General features: G+C 39.4%; 1 protein-coding gene across 28 annotated transcripts in view; it reads left to right on the forward strand.

Annotated features, from left to right (window-relative positions):
- Positions 1 to 21336, forward strand: part of NRCAM (neuronal cell adhesion molecule) — a 151514-nt gene that overhangs the window by 37779 nt on the left and 92399 nt on the right. For 2 of the 28 annotated variants that reach the window (XM_048065848.2, XM_048065851.2), the window contains exons 2-3: positions 11501 to 11595; positions 20891 to 21066. The exons of 24 other annotated variants lie outside the window; for them this stretch is intronic. The gene's annotated coding sequence lies outside the window, so the exon portion shown is untranslated. The remainder of the gene's footprint in view (positions 1 to 11500; positions 11596 to 20890; positions 21067 to 21336) is intronic. 2 more of the 28 variants (XM_048065847.2, XM_048065850.2) reach the window with 1 other exon arrangement.

The following is a 21336-nucleotide window of genomic DNA, read 5'->3' on the forward strand; positions in this document are numbered from 1 at the left end:
TGCCCTTAAAAGTCCCAGAAAGGGAAGAAAAAAAAAAAAAACCAACCCCACTGGTAAAATCATTTGATTACTTTATATTTTGTATCCTCATCAAACGTTGAGCCTTAAGGCTGCATTTGTTACATGCATGTCTGCCCTTTTGAAGGGGAGCATACTACATTTGTTATCTCGTCAACCTACTGGAAATACATTGATTTCCAGGCCGCAGCTGCCTGGAAGCCAGGGCTGCAGGCTCTCTTGTGCAGCAAAGCCCATCCTGTGTATGGAGAACTGTGCTGAGTTTGTAAGGCAGGTAGCTGATTTACAATCCTATATATGGCGTACAATCTGCTAGTCAGAAAGTGCTTAAAATGGATTATACTTAAATATAGAAATGATATGTAAATGAGATTCCTCCTCCTCCAAACAAAAGGCAGAGTAAACGTACGGACCCCCCCAGCAGTGGCTGTGGGCCCACGTCACGCGCCCCTGACGGAAGGAGGAGGCCGCGTTCCTGTGGGGTGGCGGCCTGGCTTCAGGAGCTCATCCAGCAAGCTGGTGGTCCCTGGTGGTGGCCAGTGGGGCTACTTCTCCAGCTGCTCCGGCTCTTTCTCGTTCTCGCTGAGACGGATCCAAATCAGCTTTGCTGTACAGGAGGCAAATCGTACAGCTCCAGCCTCCGAGGAGCAAGAATCACGCCAAACGCCTTCCTTCTTGAGCTGCTGTGAAAGGAGAGCAGTGCGTCTGCTGCTTGTCACCTGGGGCAGGCTTTAAAATACAAAATAAGAAATCCTTATGATAGCCTACCCTCCTTTGGGATGGGAAAATGGTGATTGCCTTTGTCTTGCTGTTCTGTGAAGAACATCACTTTAATGGTGTAATAAATGTCAAAGCAAAACTTGTAAGTAGTTAATTTTCTACTTCTGCATATGTATTTAATAAGACAATGCTTTACTGAGTTTTGTTGCAGATTTCCACTTTTATTTTTGTGACATAAACAGCTGGGTTGTTTGATGCCATCAGAACAGACTTCTGCAAAGATCAGATTCCTATGGAGACTTCTAGACTTTTTTTTTTAGACTGTAAGAAGTCATTTGACAAATGTGTGAAGTAAGGAAAAAATTATACAGGGAATAACTTCTCTGGAGTTTTTAAACACTGATAAAGCTCACTTTTGTGTCCATATTTCATCTGTTACTGTACAGAACACAAAATGATGTGATGTAGTGCATGCAGATCAAAAACTGAGCCTGCTGAGAGTTTGGATGTGTGGGAAGTTGGCTGTAATGAATCTGTTAATTATTTTAATAATTCATATTAAAATGCTTTAATAATTTTCTCTTAATGAATCAAACCCTCTTCTGTACTTTTAACTCTCCTTTTCTGTACTTTTATGTATCTTATACATCCTACTGCTTTTTTCTTCATTGCTAGTATTTGCATACTGCATTTTCTTGCTGAAACAATTTTTGGGGCGTGTGATTTTTTTATTATTCAATTCACCTCTGTTGCCATGTGGATTTACAGTCTTTAAGGAAAAACTAATAGTCCCTGTCTCATTTGGTATCGCTGAAGTGAAGAAGCCACTTTTGTGGCTGCTGCTTGTTACTCTTTCAGTAAATATTTCATTTTTTACAATATGTACTTTATATTCATGCAACACAAGTTCAGAGATGTTAGTGGCTACACCAAGTAATTTCACAACCTACAGAATATTTATTAAGTGTAGCCTTTGATACAAGGGGAGACAGGTAGAGAGCCTCAGGCCAAATTTAAGGCGCTACTGTATTTGGGTGCTTCCAGGTAACTCTTGGACAGCTCAAGCATCCCAAAAGGTTTTCTGCAACCAAAGAAGACTTGCTATATTTCCTTTTTTTTTCCTTCCCCTTGAGCATGGACTGAAGACTGTATATTCCAGAATTTCCAAAATCTTGATTCTTTATACATATATATAATTTTTCCTTCCAAGAGTCAAGATTCTAACCTCCTTCTGTGGCTGTAATCTCCCTTTTTTTTATCCTCTTTGCATTCTCCGTCTGACTTGATTCAATTCAATCAATTTTTGTGTTGTTGCTGTGAATTCACTTAAGCACTAGATGTGTTTAGGAGGGCTTTAGTTTGTTACAACAGAAGTAACTCTGCAGCATCAGCAAATCTGTTCTGTTGTGGAAGCTGTGGTTGGTTTCGTGGCTGCTGATAAATCCCCTCATCCTGTGGTTAGGAGGTGCATATTTGTCTACACATGTACTGTGACTGCATGTCCCATGTATTTAAACAACCTCAGGCATCCACTGGTCAAGGATGATCCTTGTGCACAAAGAGGAAAGGTAAAGCATTTTTTTCCCCTCATGACAAAGGATAGAGAATGCTACTGGAGAAAACCTTAGAATAATTTAAGTTGATGCTGTGAATCTTGTTATATAACTTTTTCATCAAATGTAGTATGAAAGCAGAAAAAGAAACACACTTATTTTGCATCTCTCACAATACTCAGTGGTATGTGCTATAGCTGCTAAAATAATAAAGTGGTTGAACCTTGAGTTGTTTGAAGAGGACTCTTCTCAGTCTGGAGTCACTTCTGGGAAATCTCCTTGACAGCAACTCTTTGTGCTAAACAGCTCATGTTTTATGTCTGGGAGCAAGGTCTCTCTCTGTTAGAGATTCAGTGAAATCATAAAACCATAAAATGGTTGGGGTTGGAAGGGACCTTAGAGACCACCCAGTTCCAACCCCTCCCCACCATAGGCAGGGACACCTCCCACTAGACCAAAGCCCCATCCAGCGTGGCCTTGAACACCTCCCCCAGGGATGGGGCATCCACAGCTTCTCTGGGCAACCTGTGACAGTGCCTCACCACCCTCAGAGTAAAGAATTTCCTCCTTATATCTAATCTAAACGTGCCCTCTTTTAGCTTAAAAGCATTACCTATCACTCCACTCCCTGACAAAAGAGTCAATCCCCAGCTTTCCAGTAGGCCTCCTTTACGTACTGGAAGGCCGCTGTAAGGTCTCCCTGAAGCCTTCTCTTCTCCAGGCTGAACAACCCCAACTCCCTCAGCCTGTTCCCCTAGGAGAGAGGTGCTCCAGCCCTCTGATCATACTTATGGCCCTCCTCTGGACTCGTTCTAATACTTCCATGTCCTCCTTGTGCTGGGGGCCCCAGAGCTGAATGCAGCACTGCAGGTGGGGTCTCACAAGAGCAGAGCAGAGGGGGAGAATCACCTACTGTGACTTGCTGGCCATGCTTCTTTTGATGCAGCCCAGTAATCAAACTAGTAAGAGTCTACATCACTAAAGCATTTGATAAGTTATTTTTCTGTAGCTGACAAGTTTGGCTTGTACAACAAGCATTAAGTAAATGGAGAAAGGAGAGAAAGAATTCAGGAATGATAAACAGGACATAAATACAAAGGTGGTTTTGGAACGAAAGTAATGGGTTATTTGGGCCTAATTTAGAATTACTTAACCTGCTCTGCTCACTTGTTTCTGATTGCAGTAAGTAATGACTGGCTACGTATGCCGTAACATCCTTTTGTATGTTTGAAGGAAAAAATAAAAGGAATAAATTATTATTTATGAAGTGACAGCAGTGTGTTTAATAAGTCCATGAGATCTTAGTTGTAAAAGCTGAAATTAGTAGAAGTTATGATATTTTAAATTAATTTTTTTACATAAGATGGCATCTTCCTTTTCATATCCCTTCATAAACTATCAGGCAATCTTCACAAGTTTGTCATAACATATTTAATAACGTTATTTAAATAAGAGAAAAATAACGTTAATATTTTTCAGTATATTTCTAGTGTCTGTATTTCCTACGTATTTCCTAATACTTTTTTATAATGTCTCAGTTCTGACACAAAACAATCGGCCTTATAGTTTGTTGTTCATTTATGTTGAACATTGTGAAAACATATTTTGCTCTGCTGTGTTTATTGGAGGATCTTGATCTTCACAATTTACACTTCATAATAGCACTTAATGCTTATTTGTCACAATATTCATCTCCCATCCCAAATATTTGGAATGCCTTTTGGGAAGAAGGATCTACAGTTAATAGTCTTTTTATGTCTTAAAATGCCTGGGTAGATATGTTATGTCAGCATGCTTCAACTGTCTTTAGGCTAGGTTGTTGTTTCATGTTAGATGATTCAAATCTACCACTTCTTTTCTTCTTCGAATATTTTACAGTGGCCTTGGTGGGTGTAACTGCCTGTGGTTTTAGTATTTTGGGATGGTATGCCATCCCTGGATACTTTTGAGTTACACTGTCTTTTAGAGTTTTAGATCTCACACCTTTTAAACTCTAAAGCAAAGTTAACTACTGAGCTACTTGGAGATCTCAGCTGAGTATTAACACTAGTTAAATTTTGATGAAGTATGACTGTAGCCTTAGGAAGTTTAAATGATTGGTGGTTTTTCCTGAGTATTTTCAGAAGTCTATGAAGTGTTGAGGCTATTCAGGACAGAAAACCAAAAATCCATGAAAAAGGAGATGGATGAAAAATCAGTATCATCAGGCAATTGCTAGATGTTTTTCAGAAAATGAATTTTCTTTTTCTTACCAGCAGGTTTCAAAGCAAGGAATTGTGCACTGTATGTGCACATCACAGGTATTTTCAGCTTAAAGAGTTCAGTAGGTAAAAAAAGTGGTTTTGTTAACATTTTTAGTTAGTATTTGTTAATATTAATATTCTATTTTATTTTGTAAATTGTGCAGGAAGACAGTCCTAATGGCTATATCAGTATAAAGGCTTCCGTAGGCTAATAATGTGTAAATGGTAATAGGTGATAATAAGGTGTAAAACAAGATGCTATGGGTAATATTACAGTTACTAAAAAGTGTGCATATCTTAGTGAGCATTTTTAGAGACAGATATGATTATTTCTCTTGAAGAAAAACTAGCTGCTATGACTGAAAAACTTTTCCTAATAAAAATGTATTGTGAAGTAAGAGACCCAGTTCACAGGGTTCTTTTTAAGTCTCCATCACAAAGACTGTTTTATTATGATAGCTGCCATACTGACAAGTCAAGTGACAGATCTTGCTGTGGGTTTTAAGCCTTCCATTAAATATAGCATCCCCATTTTTTGAATGTTTTGAGTAGCCCACTGAGTAGCTACTGTCTGAAAAGTGCGAGTCGCAGTAGGAGGCTGAAAGGGAATGGGCCTCCAGAGCATTTAGTGTTTAATGGCTCTACAGCTGTAGTGAAGCAGTGTGCAGAAATAATTCTGATTAGGCTTGGTCAATCAGACAACAAAATTGGACCTGCCCCTTCATCATTCAGCTCTAAAATTCAGAAAATAACTTCTGCTTAAACCTAGTTAAACAGAAAAAGTCTGTTCAATCAGTTATATTTTAGCTAGTTTCTTGATGAAGTATACTGTCAAAGGCAAAGGGGAACAAGTAGCTGAGCTACTGCAGTGGCAAAAGTTGTCTTTTTCATGTGAGGACTTCATTTTGGAAGGAATGATCAAAGCTATGGAAATAATGATTTTTGAGAATTAAGCTTTTATTAGAGTTAAATGTTAGTAAATGCAAATAATAGATTAATACTGTAGCATGTTTGTGGTGTGGTAAATACCTGATTATTTACAGTTTCATGCCAGCTGTTGTCATTAGAATATACAGTTGTAAATGTGCAATTAAAAAGCAATAACTTCAAGCAGCAGAGAAGCCAATTACCCCTAAACAAACTTTGAACAGTGTTGCCTAATAAACACTATATTATTTGATGATAAACCTTCAAATCAAAACCAAATTGCCTGTAACTATAACTTCTGTTTTTCTAAGCTATTTGCCTTCTTAGCTTAGGTCTTTGCATCTCCAGAAGCAAGGCACATGTGGGAAGTGTGAGCTGAATGAAGATGCCCTGGTTCTGTTTCGTTAAGCTGAGGAGGTCAGGTGGCTGCAGTCATTACTGAACCTCACTGGCAACGTGCTTTGATGGAGATGCTTCTGTATCGTGCTTTTGTGAAGAACAGCATTGTTCTAAGCAAGCCTTGAAAGCTGAATAGGTTTCAAAGGAGCAGATGAAGTTATTGTTCGGAGCTAATGCCGGTGCTAATAAATGCTGACGGGATTCGCGGCTGCTGCGTAGGAATAACTGCAACCCCCTTAAAATTAGAAACATTTTAGCTGGACTTAAAAACAAACAAATGAACAAAAAGTCAGGCTTTGCAGAGCAGAAACGAAAGGTTTTAATACGGTTTACTTCTTTAGGAATTGGAAAAAGCCAGTTTTGTACCAGTGTTGCTTCAAGGTAGTTTCTGGAAAAGCAAAGGCAGTTCAGAGACTGATGTGATGTCCAAAATCGGTGGCCTTCTTGTAAAATGTTTTCATTTATTTCCTGGAATGCCTATATTTTCTTCCTCATGGAATTTCACCTGTCAACATAAGTAGTAGCTTTTGCAAGGGTCTGCCTCTCAGGTGCTATCAACAGAGAGCAGAGGGCTGCCCACTTGGCAAGTCACCTGGTCTAAAGAACGTAAAGGAAAAATGGAACTAGGCAGCTCAGTGGTAGTTATTTAGGGGGAAATTCTGGATAAGGTAGGGTCTGGATCCAAATCTTTGATTTTACTGGCTGCATTGTTTAAACACTGTGGACACTGAAAAGGAATACATATGTATATTTATATTCTGTAGATAGAAGAAGCCATTTACTCTTAAACAGAAAAATACCCAGCTACACTGAGCATCATTTTACTAAAAGGCTCATGCAGCTAAGCAGATTTAGCTCTGCTTTTAAATAAATACGGGGAAATGTTTAACCCCCATTGTATGGCCACAAAGCCTGTGCTGATCACACAGAAGCTTGGGAGGTCGAGGACAAAGCCATTGGCTGCTGGAAAGGGCTTTTTGTGCGTGCTTCTGCACAGCGCTGCGACAGCGGGGCTTAGCAGCCGACTCTTGTCAAGATTACAACGTGGAGGGGAGCATGCTACAAATTCTTATCTCCTGCTAACAAAACAAAAGGGAAAAAAAAAGCAAAACAGGAAGAGGACTATATGGCTATATGCACAAGGTAATGGCTGATCTCCCTTTTCTATTCAGATTCTTCTTGATCACTTACGCAGCTGAGATTTGTGTACCTTGGTATCGGTTAGCTTGATTTATTTGAGTAGCGGGAGCATCGGGAAATGGAGCTTATACCTCTGAAGAGGAGAGTAGACCTATCCTGTGTAACTTACTGAAACATTTAACTTTGGTTAGCAGTCTAGGTGTTGAAATCAATACAGTATAATTTATATCCATGAAGGAAGGTTGTGGCTTTGCAACATATTAAAGATTAGATCGAATGTAAATTCTGTTTTAATGACTGTAATATAATGAACTCGTTTATATAAAATGAGTATGTTGCTCTAAAGGATATTAGTAAAAACTAGGCTGAACTGCTTGCATTAGAGTATGTATTTGTGAGGATGTGTGTCTGAAGAATGAAAAACTGAACAGTTATTTTTGGGGTATTTCCAGCATATATATTTTTTTCCATTATTACTTTGTCAGAATCATCTGGGGTTGAGCACTGCCAGGAATAAGATAGATATGACAGAAAGATGGATCACCGCCCTTATCAACCACCAGGGTAGTTTCTCCTCTTCTGAGGGCTCCTCATCACTCCTTAATTCTGAAAGAAGAAATGACAGGAGGGTGAATACTGGTGCTCTGCAGTATTGAATTGCATGAAACTGTGCTTAAATGCACTAACTATATTATATGTCATAAAGCAAATATTTTTCCAGGTCCCCGTTAAAATGTGTTTCATTAAATATCTTTAAGTATTGTCTAAGTAAAAGGAAACTGTATTATATACATAGCGTGTATAGTATTAGTTTTAGGAGAAAACTACGTATTGTCTCATTTTACAGCTTTCTAAGGTTAGATTAATAACATTAGAACATTTTAACTTTTTTAATGAATATATTGAGTACATTTTATCTAAAACCATTTGGCCAATCTGATTATAAAATAAAAGTGGCATTTTGATACTACTTTTTTTTTACTTTTGAACTTTTTTGCATAGTTTTGTATTACAATGCACACTTTTTTATTCTAAATTGTACTTTCCTAGAGTCTGTCAACACTATTAAATGTTTTTAAAGCAACAACACTGTGTAAATTTTAGTTCACAAGTTTTTAAATGAATGAATACACAAAAAACATAATGATCTGGTGTGTAGAAATAAAAATTGTTTTATATTTCTACAACATCCCAGTAGCCAGTTTCATAAATAGAAAATGAGCAATGATGTTACCCCAAATGCATCTAATACATTAAAAAACATATTTCACCAAATCTGTAGACTTCGTTATAGAACAACCCGGTTTAGAATGTTTTTAAAACATCTTTTCTGCCTACTTTTATTTTTTTTTTTTTAAATTCATGCTAACTCCCTCACTTATGATTGTTCTGTAAGGGTACAAATGCTCCTCTTACTTTGGAAAGCAGACATCTGGTTATTTGTTTACATGTTCAGAGATGAGAGGTTCCTGGCTAGAATGAAATAAATGGGACTTCACCTGTTGAATCCCGTAAGATGATGCCACCAAGCCATTCAAAATATCATCTTCATGCAGTTAGCACTGTGAATAACAATTCAAAGTTTTAGCTTAACTGTCAGGCAAGAAAAAAATCATAAAATATATTTGTAATCTGAGATTGCTTCTGTACTTCATTACATCTGAGCTGACTTTTGGATATTCAGGTGCTCCTCTGTGCACCTTTTAGAGAACTCCTCATGCTTATGAGTTCACTGGAGTTAGGAGCTTTTGTTAAGCTCCCTTCTCAGAGAAAATGAATCACATCACAGCAAAAGAATGTGATCCTGGACTGTAAATAGGTTACAGCCATGGATGCCAAAAAAGAACTATAGCAAATATTTATTTTTGGAGCAGAATGAGTGTAGTCCAGACATCCCAAGAGACTGATATTCTGACCATTTCATACACAACAGCTGAAAACAGTTTGACTATGCCTGTAATACAGTTTCTCTTCACTCACTAAAACACTGAAAACTGTAATGCATGTCCCAAACAATATATATCATTAAGTAACAATATTTACCTCAGAGGAGTAAAGGAAACTGGTTGTTTTTTTCACCCCTTCTTTTGATGTGTGTTAGGACTCTGGGAAGGATTATCCACTGTGTTAACATTGGTCTGTGGCACTGTAGAGCCTTTTTTTTTCCTTTTTTTTTTTTCTCTCCTGTATGTGAAGTCTCGTACACAAACCATCCTGGATGTAACATCACACCTAACTTTCAGACCTAGCCCTTGAGGCTGCAGCTTTTTTTTACTGGTACTAACAGCCAGACAGGGATAAACTCCCGTCATCGCGGTAGGCTAACTGGCACGTCTCTTATAAAACATGCTGGCCATGTTCGCCCAATGTGATCTGAATTTCATCTAGGTACTGTGACGTCCCTGTGGCCCTAATACACAGCTAGTTTGTGTTTGCAGTTCAGAGCGTCTCAAGCAGGAGAGCTGTATGGCAGCCCACCAAAGGGATGAGTCTGCAGCATGGTGTTACACGTGTGGTGTGTACTGCTGAGTGCTGCGTGGGGGCACGGGGGTGTCTGAGCATGCAGTGCCTTGCAGGGACTGTCTCAAGTGGAGACTCCGAACTTATGCAGTCCTGACAGCACGACCCTTTAGAAGTGGCCCTTGGGCTGGAGAGTTCCCTGAGATGTCCTTGGGTTTCCCCCTGGGGGAGTGAGTTGGTGGCCAAACCAGCCAGGAAGCAACGTGATTGGTAGGGTAGATGAATCTTATCTTCATGTAGGAGCAGAATATGTGTGATTAGTGTCATACTTGAGCATTTTGGTCAGTTAGGAGCCGCATGCTTGTAGCAGTTCTGAAAGCAAGTTCACTGTTGCCTTTGGCTTATAAAGGTCCAGTTGGGGTGCAAGCAGCTGCTCCCCCTGGAGAATATGGGTAGGGAGGGGTTTGAGTGCCTGAGCAAAGATGAAGGCAACAAAGTGAATTTCACCCCGGTGAAATAAATGATAGATGCCAAACTTCCAATATGACAAAGATAATATTTTCTTTCCAGTGCTTTATTATGTAAGAGCAACAATATGATTTGAAAGAGCGGGGTAAAGAGCAATTTATGAGAAGAGTGCACTTTGCTACTGGAAGAAACAGTTCAGAGTTTTGTTCAACAGTTAGGATTTTGCCAGGTTACAGAACAATTTAGTAATAAAAACTCTCTTTAAAATACTCTGAAAGAAACTTTTGACAGTGTTATCAAATTAAACCAATCTTACTGGATCACAAAGTTTGCAGTCTCTCCTGTTTTATCTTAGAAGATGGTGCTCATCTGCAGATAAGAGAAAACAATAAGCTTTTTTACAGATAAAATTTGTACTTTTATGTACACTAAATAAAATAACGTGTCTTGCAGTCAAGTCACTAGCAGCAATGCTAGTCCGGTGCTTCTGGTTCTTCACTTCATCACTGGTTCACTGAAATAAAGACTGTAGGTGGCAAGCAGAGCAGCATCTGCAGGTGAGCAACATGTACTATAAAGCCAGACGACTGTCATGGGAATCCTCAGTTCCAAATTTTTTGTAGCTCACTGTCAAAATTTGTGATCCTACTTAAACCATACTCACTCGTTCAACTCCACGTGTGCTTAACTGTGGAAAAATAAACAACCTCCTTCTCAATGAAGCCTCAAATATGTCTAAAATAGGGTGTTAAAGTAACAAAGACTTGAGAGAGGTAGTGCATGCACAGTTCTCATGAATAAATGAGGAAGGTCACAGCCGAATTGAAGACAAGCCCTCACCTGCTGTTTCCTCTTTCCTTGTATTGTGCTTTTAATGTGGGGGGTTGGCTGGAGGGGGAGGGGTTGTCTGTCTCATCCCTCAATTAGGATTTAGGATATTCTCCTAGAAAGAATGAGATCAGGCAGTTTATGAATAGGCTATAAACACCGGTCGCTCGCTTTCCAGGCACGCGCTGTGACCAAAAGCTTTTCCAGCAGTAGGGGCTTGCTGTCAGTGCTGCTCTGACCTCTCCCAGCTGATGTCTTCGTAGAAGCTTGTGCATCTGTATGCCAAAGAGCACTGCAGGATTTGGTCTTGAAGGGGGAGAGGTACCCCAGTGTGCCTTAAGTTACTGAACTTCAAAAAGATGTGGTTAGGGTTTTCCAGTGGCTTGGTCAAGCTTTGGGAGGCACTGACTGTTTTTCAAACGCTACAGAAAACCTGGATGCCTTTATGGGTGGCCTGGTTTGATTGTATGGGTCTAGCTATATTATTTTGGAGAGCTAAATGCAAAGTATAATTTTGAAACCTATGATGCTTCTTTTGTTGCTGATGCCTCTTATTTTTCCTTAAGCCCAACATATATAAATTAGTTCCTAGTAAAATGTCATCCTTCTCAACACCACTTAAACCATACCTGATTTAGCATTGCAGCTATATGAAGACATTTCTGAAGTATTTGTTGTAGTTTAATAGTGAGTGTAATTATCAGCCTGTGTGAAGACTTCAGGTTCTATATCGTTTTTTTGCAGGCAAGACAGTAAGGTAAAGATCTGCCATACAACAAATAAGAAAGAAGGAAAAGTAAATATATAGACCATCTTTCTCAGAAGTTATTTGTACAAAGGTAAGATATTTTTTTCCATCTAAATTTTAATTTCCCATGCCAAATATAGAGAAAAAATGCTACTGGCATTAAATTTTTCTTTATTAAGTTTCTTCTTTCTATACCTTCTTTTAAGTACTATTGGGATAGTCATATAATGCATTCTGCATTTAGCTGCATTTCCACATTTGTTTAGGTTAACAGCTTGTGATTAATATAAACTTTACAATATCATCACAGCTTTTACCTGAATAGCTCAAATCAAATACACTAACTAGGAGAGCAGCTAAAAGTATTTCGTAGATTCATATAATTAAAGGAAGGCTTAATCATCTCTGATGATCCTTGCTGGAGAGGACAGGTGTCGGGACAAGTTAACTAGTAAACAAATGAGTCTGAAAAACAGAATTGAGAAAGGACTTAAAATATTTCTGTACCAAAAGAGTTTTTTCTTCTATCATAGATCACAGATTTGGTGGCAGAGACATTCTGAACTCTTCAGTCTCATGGTTTAGATCCCAAGGTTAAAATGCCTGTTTTGGAAGTTTTGAAATAAGCTTTTTTTTTTTTTTTTTAATTGCCCTCCAACCCCTCTATGCTCTTGTATTTCAATTGAATAACTTTCAGTATAAGAACAGAGATAGCCTTACTCAAAGTCAGAAGTAGCTGCTGAATAGTCATCTGTGTTTTAATATCTGAATCTTTTGAACAAAAAATCTGATTTTGGGGTCTTGAATACAGTATTGTATACAGTCTGCTAAAACAGACCTCTTCTCTTCTATAGTGTGTAGGCATGGATGGCTCCACAATGGTTTATCCCTCATTTATGTGTTCAAGCAGAAGGGACGTCTGGAAGTGTCAATAATAGGCTTAAAACAGAGAAGGGAGGAGATAGACACTGAAATGTTTTGACTTCTGAACTATATGCTGGTGGTGTTTCTGAAAGTAAAACTTAGTCCATCCTTTCCCTCTAACAAAGATATTTTAATCTTTCAGGGATCTCTTCTGAAACGGTTCTTGTGTTAGTCACTCAAGAGTTAAACGTAGCTTTGCATAACGAGGACTGTTACTGTAAGGTTTTGAAACTAGACTGCTTTGAAAAAAAAGATAACCATTGAAGATTCTGAAAGGCTTTTTGGATGGTAACCAAGTTAAGGAAGCTCTAAGGTTCTTTGGCTTTCCTGCTAGCTGCTTTCACTCACCAGGATCCTGGCACCCTATCCCTGTGCCCTCATTGCCTCCGTAGCTCCAGTTCTTCTGTCAGGGAATGCCACCATACAATAGGCCCCCTGGGGCTACTTGGATGAGTGACAACCAGACAGCTCCAAAGTGACAAGTGTTTGAATGTCTAATTGGGTCAGTGCACAGGTGCCTGCTTCTCATGAGGGAGATGTTCTAGCTTTTCTATGTGACTTTCTCTTGGTTCCCCTCAATTTTCCTACAATTGTAAAGCAAAGCTGTCAATACGTTCTTGAAAGAGAACAGGCAGTAGGAAAGAAGAAGGATGATTCCCTTCTAAACTGTTTTGATTAAAATACCATTACTGCTTGAGCACTGACTGGAGGGAAGGCAAAAAAATCCATTGAGGAGATGGTTGTATGCTGATAGAAATAGATGATGTAGTAGACTATAATAAAGTGGTTTGATTGGTGAAAACGAATACATTGTGTTTGTACATTGTCTGTATTTACACAGTTCTCATACTGGTTAGAGCTAGAGTCTTGTGCATCAGGGATGTATGGGAAAGAAAAAAAGTGGTTTAGCTATATTTGTACAGTGAGGCTATTCCTAAGTCTAATAAACAACTTGTCTTCATAGAATGCAATCAGATATAGGCAACTGATGTGCAAGGGAACTATTTCAACTTAGTGAAGGCATGGTCTGAGCAAAGAAGACAACTGACACTAAGTCCATGTTACTCAGATGTAGTTGCTCCCATTCCATCTCTTCCTCAAAGAAGTATAGAATACTTGGGCTTGGAAGGGATGCATAGAGATAATCTAGTCCAACGCCACCTCTGCTGCACAGTCAACTAGAGCAGCTTGCTGTTTGGACAATTGGTTCAAATGTTTGACTGCGCTCAAAGTAGGAAAGAGCTTTCTTGTGTTCAGATGGAAGTTCATCTGTTTTAATTAGTACCCGTTGCCTCTTGTCCTGCCTCCGAGCACCACTGAGAAATGTTCTTTACCCCCACCCCCATCAGATATTTATGCATATGGTATAAATACATTATACAAGATATCTTCAAGCATCCTCTTCTTCAGGCTAGAGTCCCAGCTTTTTCAGTATCACCTCAGAGATCAGATGCTCCAATCCCTTAATTGTTTTTGTGGTTCTTCACTGGATTCGCTCCAGTATGCCTGCATCTCACTTGTACTGTGGAGCCCGTGAGTGGACACAGTACTCCAAATCTTTCACCAGTGCTGAGGAGAGGGGAAAGATGTCTTATTTTGACCTGCTGGCAACATTTTTTTTAATGCAACACAGGATACTGTTGGTCTTCTCTGCTTCAAGGGCACCCTGCTGTCTCATGGTCAACCTAGACTCCACGAAGACCCCCAGGTGCTTCTCTGCCAAGCTGCTTTCCAGCTGGTCAGCCCCAGCCTGTGCTGCTGCCAGGGGTTGTTCTCCCCAGGTGGAGGACTTTGTATTTCCTTTTGCTGAACCTCATGAGCTACCTGTTGGGCTTTTGTTCAGCCTGTTGAAGTCCCTCTGCATGGCAGTGCAATCAGTTGGTGTATTACCTCTCCTCCTGGTCTTGTATCAACAGTGTACTTGCTAAAGGTGCTCTCTGCCCCATGATACTGGTCAAAGTACCTTTAAACAAAGGTTTAAAAAAGCTTTAAAGCTTTAAACAAAGATGTTTTAACATTACTGGCCCCAGTATCAATCAAAGCTTTGTTAAAGAAATACTGAGTACTTCTTTTCCGATACGTACATTCTTGCAAATTTGAGGTGATTCCTGTGGCAATCATGAGAACAACCAAAGTCATAAATGAACACTCTACAACATTTTAGAAATAATTTTAATTGGGATGGGTCTTTGTTCTATTTTTGCTCTGAGAAGTTTTCTGAGCTTTCAGCTTCCTGCGAGAGAAATAATGGTAAAGGATCTTGAGAATATATTTGAATGCAGAATTCTTGTTCTGTGCTGCATATGCATTCACTAAAATTCCACGAAGAGTGACTGTTCAACATAGAAAGCAGCAAACGCAAATATTAAGACCTGGATTTATTACATCTCATTTCATGTGCTTGGATACCTCAGATAAATTAACAGCATGGTTGTTTAATCAATGGGAATCGATCCAATTAAAGGAAGAAAAATTTTGTAGGCAACTTGAATTCTGACAATTGTCTCATCTGTCTATCTGTGTGTAGAGTTGGTGTGTAAGTGCAAAGAGCAGGGAAGGTAGCAGTATGTAGAAAGGAGGGGGAATAGGAAGTCAGTGAATCGCTGCATAAGGATTTGTTTGTGGAACTTCAACCTATGTATTTTGCAGCTGCTTTCATCTGTTCTTCTTTCCAGTTTGCTTAGTCAAGTTAGAGTATTACTGCTCCTTTGAAAACTGTTTCGCCCATTCCCACTGTTGGTGATCTATTTTACAATATACTATTGCTAGTATGAAGTGCCCAGCTTTAAGAGAAATATTTTGTTGTTTTTGCTTCTTGATACTAAAAAAATAAAAGTAATGAAAAAAGCTAAAACTCTCAGTAAAGACATATAGGAACTCAACCTGTGAGTTACAATACAGGATTCTTTTATCAGGGTGAAGTATTTATACACATGATCAAAATAACTTTTCAGTTAGCTGTATTTATTTCCAAATGTTTTTGCTCTTGTAACAAAATGCATGATTACGGAATCTCAAAATGGTTGAGGTCGTCTTGTCCAACCTCCTTGCTCAAGCATGGACACATAGAGCAGACTTCCCAGAACCATGTTCCAGATGCCTTTTGAGCATCTCCAAGGATTGGGATTCCACCACTACCACAGGCAAGCTTTTCCAGTGCTCAGTCACCCTCAGAGTCAAAAAGTGTTTCCTGATGTTCAGTCAGAGCCTCCTGTTTTTCAGTTTCTTTTGTGCCTGAATGATCTGTTAGCATGTCCAAATGATATCCAACCTTTGCTTTCCAGAGATCCATGACTGCACCTTTTCTATCTTTCAACGCTAGCTCTTACGAGTGCTCTAATTCTAAAATTTTATTTAAAAATATGCTGTTGAGTGTACAAACTGGGAAAGAAAGCTAAATATCAGATGCTCTTACTGAATGCTTGGACAAGCTCCAATAGTAGTAAAAAAAGCAAAAAACAAACAAACAAAACCCTACACCTCACACCTTCATGAGCTTGGAAATATTTCACCCAAAATTTATTTATTTGCAACTTGGGAGTTCCTTTCCACATCATTAAGAGGAACGTTTTAAACCATTTTAATTGTTGGTAAAGCCAGTGTTTTAAAATTGGTACAATCAAACATCTTCTGTTATAAGTATGTCAGCAGATATAACTAGAAGCCAAGATAAAGTACTGTCTTTAGCATAAATGCTGTTTTCTTTTTTCAGTTGAATTTTCTCCAGTGTCTAATGACACCCCCTGTAGCTGATCTTGTTTGGATTATAGAAGAGAAACTAGATTCCATCTTAGGGTTTCTCAGTAAATATGTTTTGCATATCCATTTTGTAAAGAAAAATGCAGGGGGAATAGGGTAGAGGTAATGAAAGGATAACCATTTTTACTGACCTGACAGAATAAAGCAAATGATTAAGTAGACCAGTATTTAAAATAAATGAATTTAAGTTCCAGCTGAATAATTTTTTTAAGTGTGTCCTTGCAACTTTTAAGTGGCAACTTGATTGAGGCTTAATAATGTGGTCAATAACATTTTTACAATTCCTCAGTGGAAGCTTAAGTGAAACTTACACAGGTGCTTTTACTTATCACAGCCACTCTGTCTGGCAAATATACATTATCTGATCTTTAAAGACTCTTCAGTCTATGCAATTAATAAAATCATAGGACAATTTAGGTTTTAAGGTCTTCTGGTGGGTTTGGCAGTCATCTAGTCCAACCTCTTGTGCAAAGCAAGGTAGACTTTGGAGTTGGTGCAGATTGTTCAGTGCTTAGTCCCATTTATTTTAGATACATCCAAAGGTGGAGATTCTGCAGCGTCCTTGGGCAACTTAGTCATGTGCTTAACTGCTCTCCTTGGAGAATTTTTTGTTCAAGTCTGATTGAACTTTTTCTCATTTCAACTTGTGAGTGCTGTTTCTTGGCCTGTTATAGTGCACCTTGAAAAAGTCTGCATTTTCTGCAACCTTGCTTTTGTAGTGGAAGACTGATTAGGTTCCTCCTTGGCCTTCTTTTTTTCCAGTTAAAACAAACTCAGTTTTCTGAGCATATCTTTGAACATCAAAGCAGCTGTCCACTGGACTCTTAAGTTCCTCAGTGTTTTGCAATTGAGGGACCCAAAACCAGACACAGTTTTCAAGATGAATAAATACCTCATGAATATCAAGTAGAGCAGCTGCATACTTTTCTTCAATCTGCTGACTATGCTTTTTTGTTCCTGCTCCCTCCTCCTCTTGCTGTGATTGGCACACGTATGTGAGAAACTCTGTCTTCTGTTGTGATTGGGACTTCATGCTGCACATATATATAAACATAAAAATGTTATATTATTTAGTTATTGAGCAAGGGCTGGTTGTTTAGTTTAGTACTACTACCTTGTGTGAGGGGAAATAGTGGAAACTTAAGAGACTAGAGCAAAAGATGTAGGCTGAAACAAGAAATATGAAAGTAAAAATTAAATAGTTTAATACTGCTTATTAGCTTTAAATGGAAAGTGCAGAAGACATTTACATGAAATTTTAAAGGAGCATCTATTGTAGAAACAAATTTGGTAGACTACTATGGTGGTTTTACCCTGCTGGGGAGCTGAGCTCCATTGCAACTGCTCTCTAACTCCTGCTCCTCAAAGGAAAAGGGAGAGAAAAAAAAACAAAAAAAAAAAAGATGGGAAGGGCTCAAGGGTTGAGATAAGTACACTGAGATCACTCAACAAGTATCATCACGGGCAAAAAAGACTCAGTATAGGGAGATTATTATATCTTATTGCCTATCGCTAGCAGACTAGAACAGTGAGAAATTAAACCAAACTAGAAACACCTTCCTCCCATCCACTCTCTTACACTACCTACCCCCAAGCAGCGCAGGGGAACGGGGAATAGGGGCTGCGGTCAGTCCCTAACCCTTCGTCTCCGCCGCTCCTTCACGGTCCCTCTCTGCCCCTGCTCCACGCGGGGTCCCTCCCACGGGATGCCGTCCTTCCCGAACTGAGCCTGCGGGGGCTGCCCACAGGCAGCAGCTCTTCAAGAACTGCTCCAGAACGGGTCTGTACCTTCCTTCAGGAGCAAACTGCTCCAGCACAGGTCCCCCACGGGCGGCAGCTCCCCCCAGACCCCCTGCTCCTGCGTGGGCTCCTCTCCACGGGCTGCAGCTCCGGCCCGGGGCCTGCTCCTGCGGGGGCTCTCCATGGGCCGCAGCCTCCTCCAGGCCACATCCACCTGCTCCACCGGGGGCTCCTCCACGGGCTGCAGCGTGGAGATCTGCTCCGTGTGGGACCCATGGGCTGCAGGGGGACAGCCTGCTCCACCAGGGGCCTCTCCACAGGCCGCAGGGGAGCTGCTGCTGTGTGCCTGGAGCACCTCCTGCCCTCCTGCTGCACTGAGCTTGGGGGCTGCAGGGCTGCTTCTCTCATGTTTTCTCACTCCTCTCTCCCAGCTGTTGTTGCACTGCATTATTTTTTCTCCTTTCGCCAATCTGCTCTCCCAGATGCACAAACAACATCTCTTATTGACTCGGCTCTGGGTAGTGGCAGATCCCTTTGGAGCTGGCTAAAACCGGCCCTTATCTAACATGGGGCAGCTGCTGGGCTCTGCACATAGAGGCCACCCCTACAGCCACCCTGGGTTAGTTTTTTCTGTAACGGAGATGGGAGTAAAATACATTAAAATTATTATTGAAATACAAGAATAAAAGCAAATCAAATTAACTCATAAATTTATAGTCTGTCTAGGCATAAATCCTAGAATTCCAGAGTTACGTTAAGCATAACAAAAAGCAGTCACACCTAAAGGCAGGATTTGATGGTGCAGCCAAAGGCAAAAACAAGCGTGCAGACTTAATCTTTTTGTTATCATGCCTTGACCAGGTTTATATTCAACAGGACCTCTTATTTGTGAGGCTTAGAGTCCTGCAAAACATTCATCCACATGCTTTTCTTTTTTGTCCATCAGCCGCAAGGCAGTGATGCTTTCACACCCTCTTCCCTGTTTTGATTCCTCTTTGATTTTAGGGCTTGGTATTGGGAATGTGCAAAAGTAATACCAGGGGAAGCCCTGACTTGATAGTTTATAAAAACACTAAGGTACTGTTAGGCAACATTGCACTTACTTGTTTAAAATCTATTTGTTTATATATCTTCTTTGTTTAAAGTTTGTATTAGTAAATATTTTATGGAACATATTAACAAGAGAAAGGGGCTGACATAGTACTGAAGGAGACTGCAGAAAGAAAACTCTGAATACGTCTTTTTCCCTTGGTCTGTCACAGGGAAGGCTTGACAATGTACAATGTTGAATTTGTTATAGAGTGGTTTGTCAGTGCATAAGCTCATGCTCATATTTCCAGGAGAAAGAAGTAATAAACAAAGAATCTGAAACAAAGGATGTAATTAATTCAGATTTCAGAAAAACTTGTGATACTGTACGACACAGAAGATGAGCTTACAAAATCAATTAGGAAAAGACCACTGGAGTGGATTACAGCAGGATATAAAGGGCAAAGGATAACAGCTCAATATGGAGAGGGATAAACTGTTTTCTAAGTCACTATTTTTTTATCACTATCTAAAATAATAAAAGAAGATTAAGTTTCTTGGTTTTATTACAGGTTTATAGAATAGTTAGTAAATGTAATGAACAGGCATTATTAGTGGATGAGCTGGAAAGATTTATGCATCAATAAAATGTAATGGATAATGAGTAAAGGCAGCAAATGTACATTTTAATATCTGGAGGGCTTCAGCCTTTGTTGAAGGATGATGTCCTTTTGCAGAGCACTGCAGATAGCGCCTTAATTATCTGAATATTTTTTGCAACAGGAGTGTATTATGTCTAAATATCTACAAATATTTAGGTGGCTGACAGTGTAACACTGTTTTTTTTTTTTTTCTATTTATTTCAAGGAAATCACATTCTAAAAGCTTTAAAACTTCAGATTATTTTTGTGCTATTGGTTGAGCTGCATGTTGATCTCTGAAACAAGATGTTCATGTTATCATTGCTAAAATTTGTTAGTAGATGAAGAGGTATCTGGAATGTATGGATTTTTTTCTAAGAAGCTAGGGCTAACAAATCTAGATCTGTGCTTAACATAGAAAGAATAAAAGGCAAGTAGAGGCTTGTAACTCACTTCCCCCTTGTTTTTCTTCCTCCCCCAAAATCTCCTTGTTAGTTCCACTATATCAGAAGCAGGTAGTAACACCAGGGGAAGGCATAAAATGGACAGAAGATTATTGACTGCTGAAGTAATTATTCCTTTGAGTGAGGTTTAGTTTCTGACTTTGCTACAGTCTTAAAAATCCTGGACAATATTTTGTTGTACTATCCCCAGGGAAAACTAATAATAATAAAAAATAATATATATATATATATGTATATATATATATTGTTCCATTCACTAAGATCCAAATGTTTTACATTTCCTGAGCCTTAGCTGCTCCTTGGTAGAATGAGCCTTCTGAAATGTACAGAAATGTTGAGTAACAGCATTCGTATATTTATTCCTCATGCCCTGCACTTCTCCCAGCGTGATGCTGTATGTACATCACCCAGAATTAATTTCTTGCCTATGCCTACTGTCTTCATAGGAGGAAGAGGAGGCTGGTGCCTTATCTCAGGACAGTTGTCCATGGGGCTCTTCTCTTCCGCCATTAAGCAATCTGGCCTATTTGCAATCAAGAGGCGCAGGAGGCTCGGAAGAAAAGCAGCTTTAGTATCTCTTGCTCCTTTTGGCAACCTGAAGGAGCACTGTTGGGGTGCCCTGAACTGCTTTTCCCCTGCCTTTTTCCCTCCAGATGACTCCACATGTGCCTCTGCAAGCAAGTCAGGCCCAACTTCTAACAGTTTAGTTTCACTAGGGTTCTCACAACTTAGTCTACTTTCTAAAATATGATATGCCCACGTGGTGAAATATGTCTTGTTCACAGCAAAATGATGTAAAAAACCTTTGGCATCTGTCCCGTTTTTTCAGGCATAAAGTTCATTAAGAAAAATCTCTGTTAGACTCGTCTTGCATGGAAATCCGAACCATCTACACTGAACACATTACCACTTCTTGTTTATCTGAAACCTACAGATCTACATACCATGCCAGAACTCATTTGCAGAGTAGCATGGGTCAACTTTAATAGAGTCATGGCTTCTAAGGTAAATGATACTTTTTTTTCAGGCTGTGATTTAAGACCCCTTGATTTCTGTTCCCCTTCTTTATCCTACAAATGTACATATATTTCAGCATTGTAAAAAACTGATGGAGAATTCAGAGACAAAGATCTGGGGAATACAGAGGCATAGATTGGAGCTTCTAAAGTATTTTCCATTTCCATTGTTTCTCCTAAATTATTTACCATATTTGTAGATCTTTTAATGTCTGCTACTCGCCTGCTGCTCTATTTTTTTCTGTGCTTTTCTAGCTGT

Source organism: Anser cygnoides, chromosome 1 (genome assembly GCF_040182565.1).
Source record: "Anser cygnoides isolate HZ-2024a breed goose chromosome 1, Taihu_goose_T2T_genome, whole genome shotgun sequence".
NCBI lineage: Eukaryota > Metazoa > Chordata > Aves > Anseriformes > Anatidae > Anser > Anser cygnoides.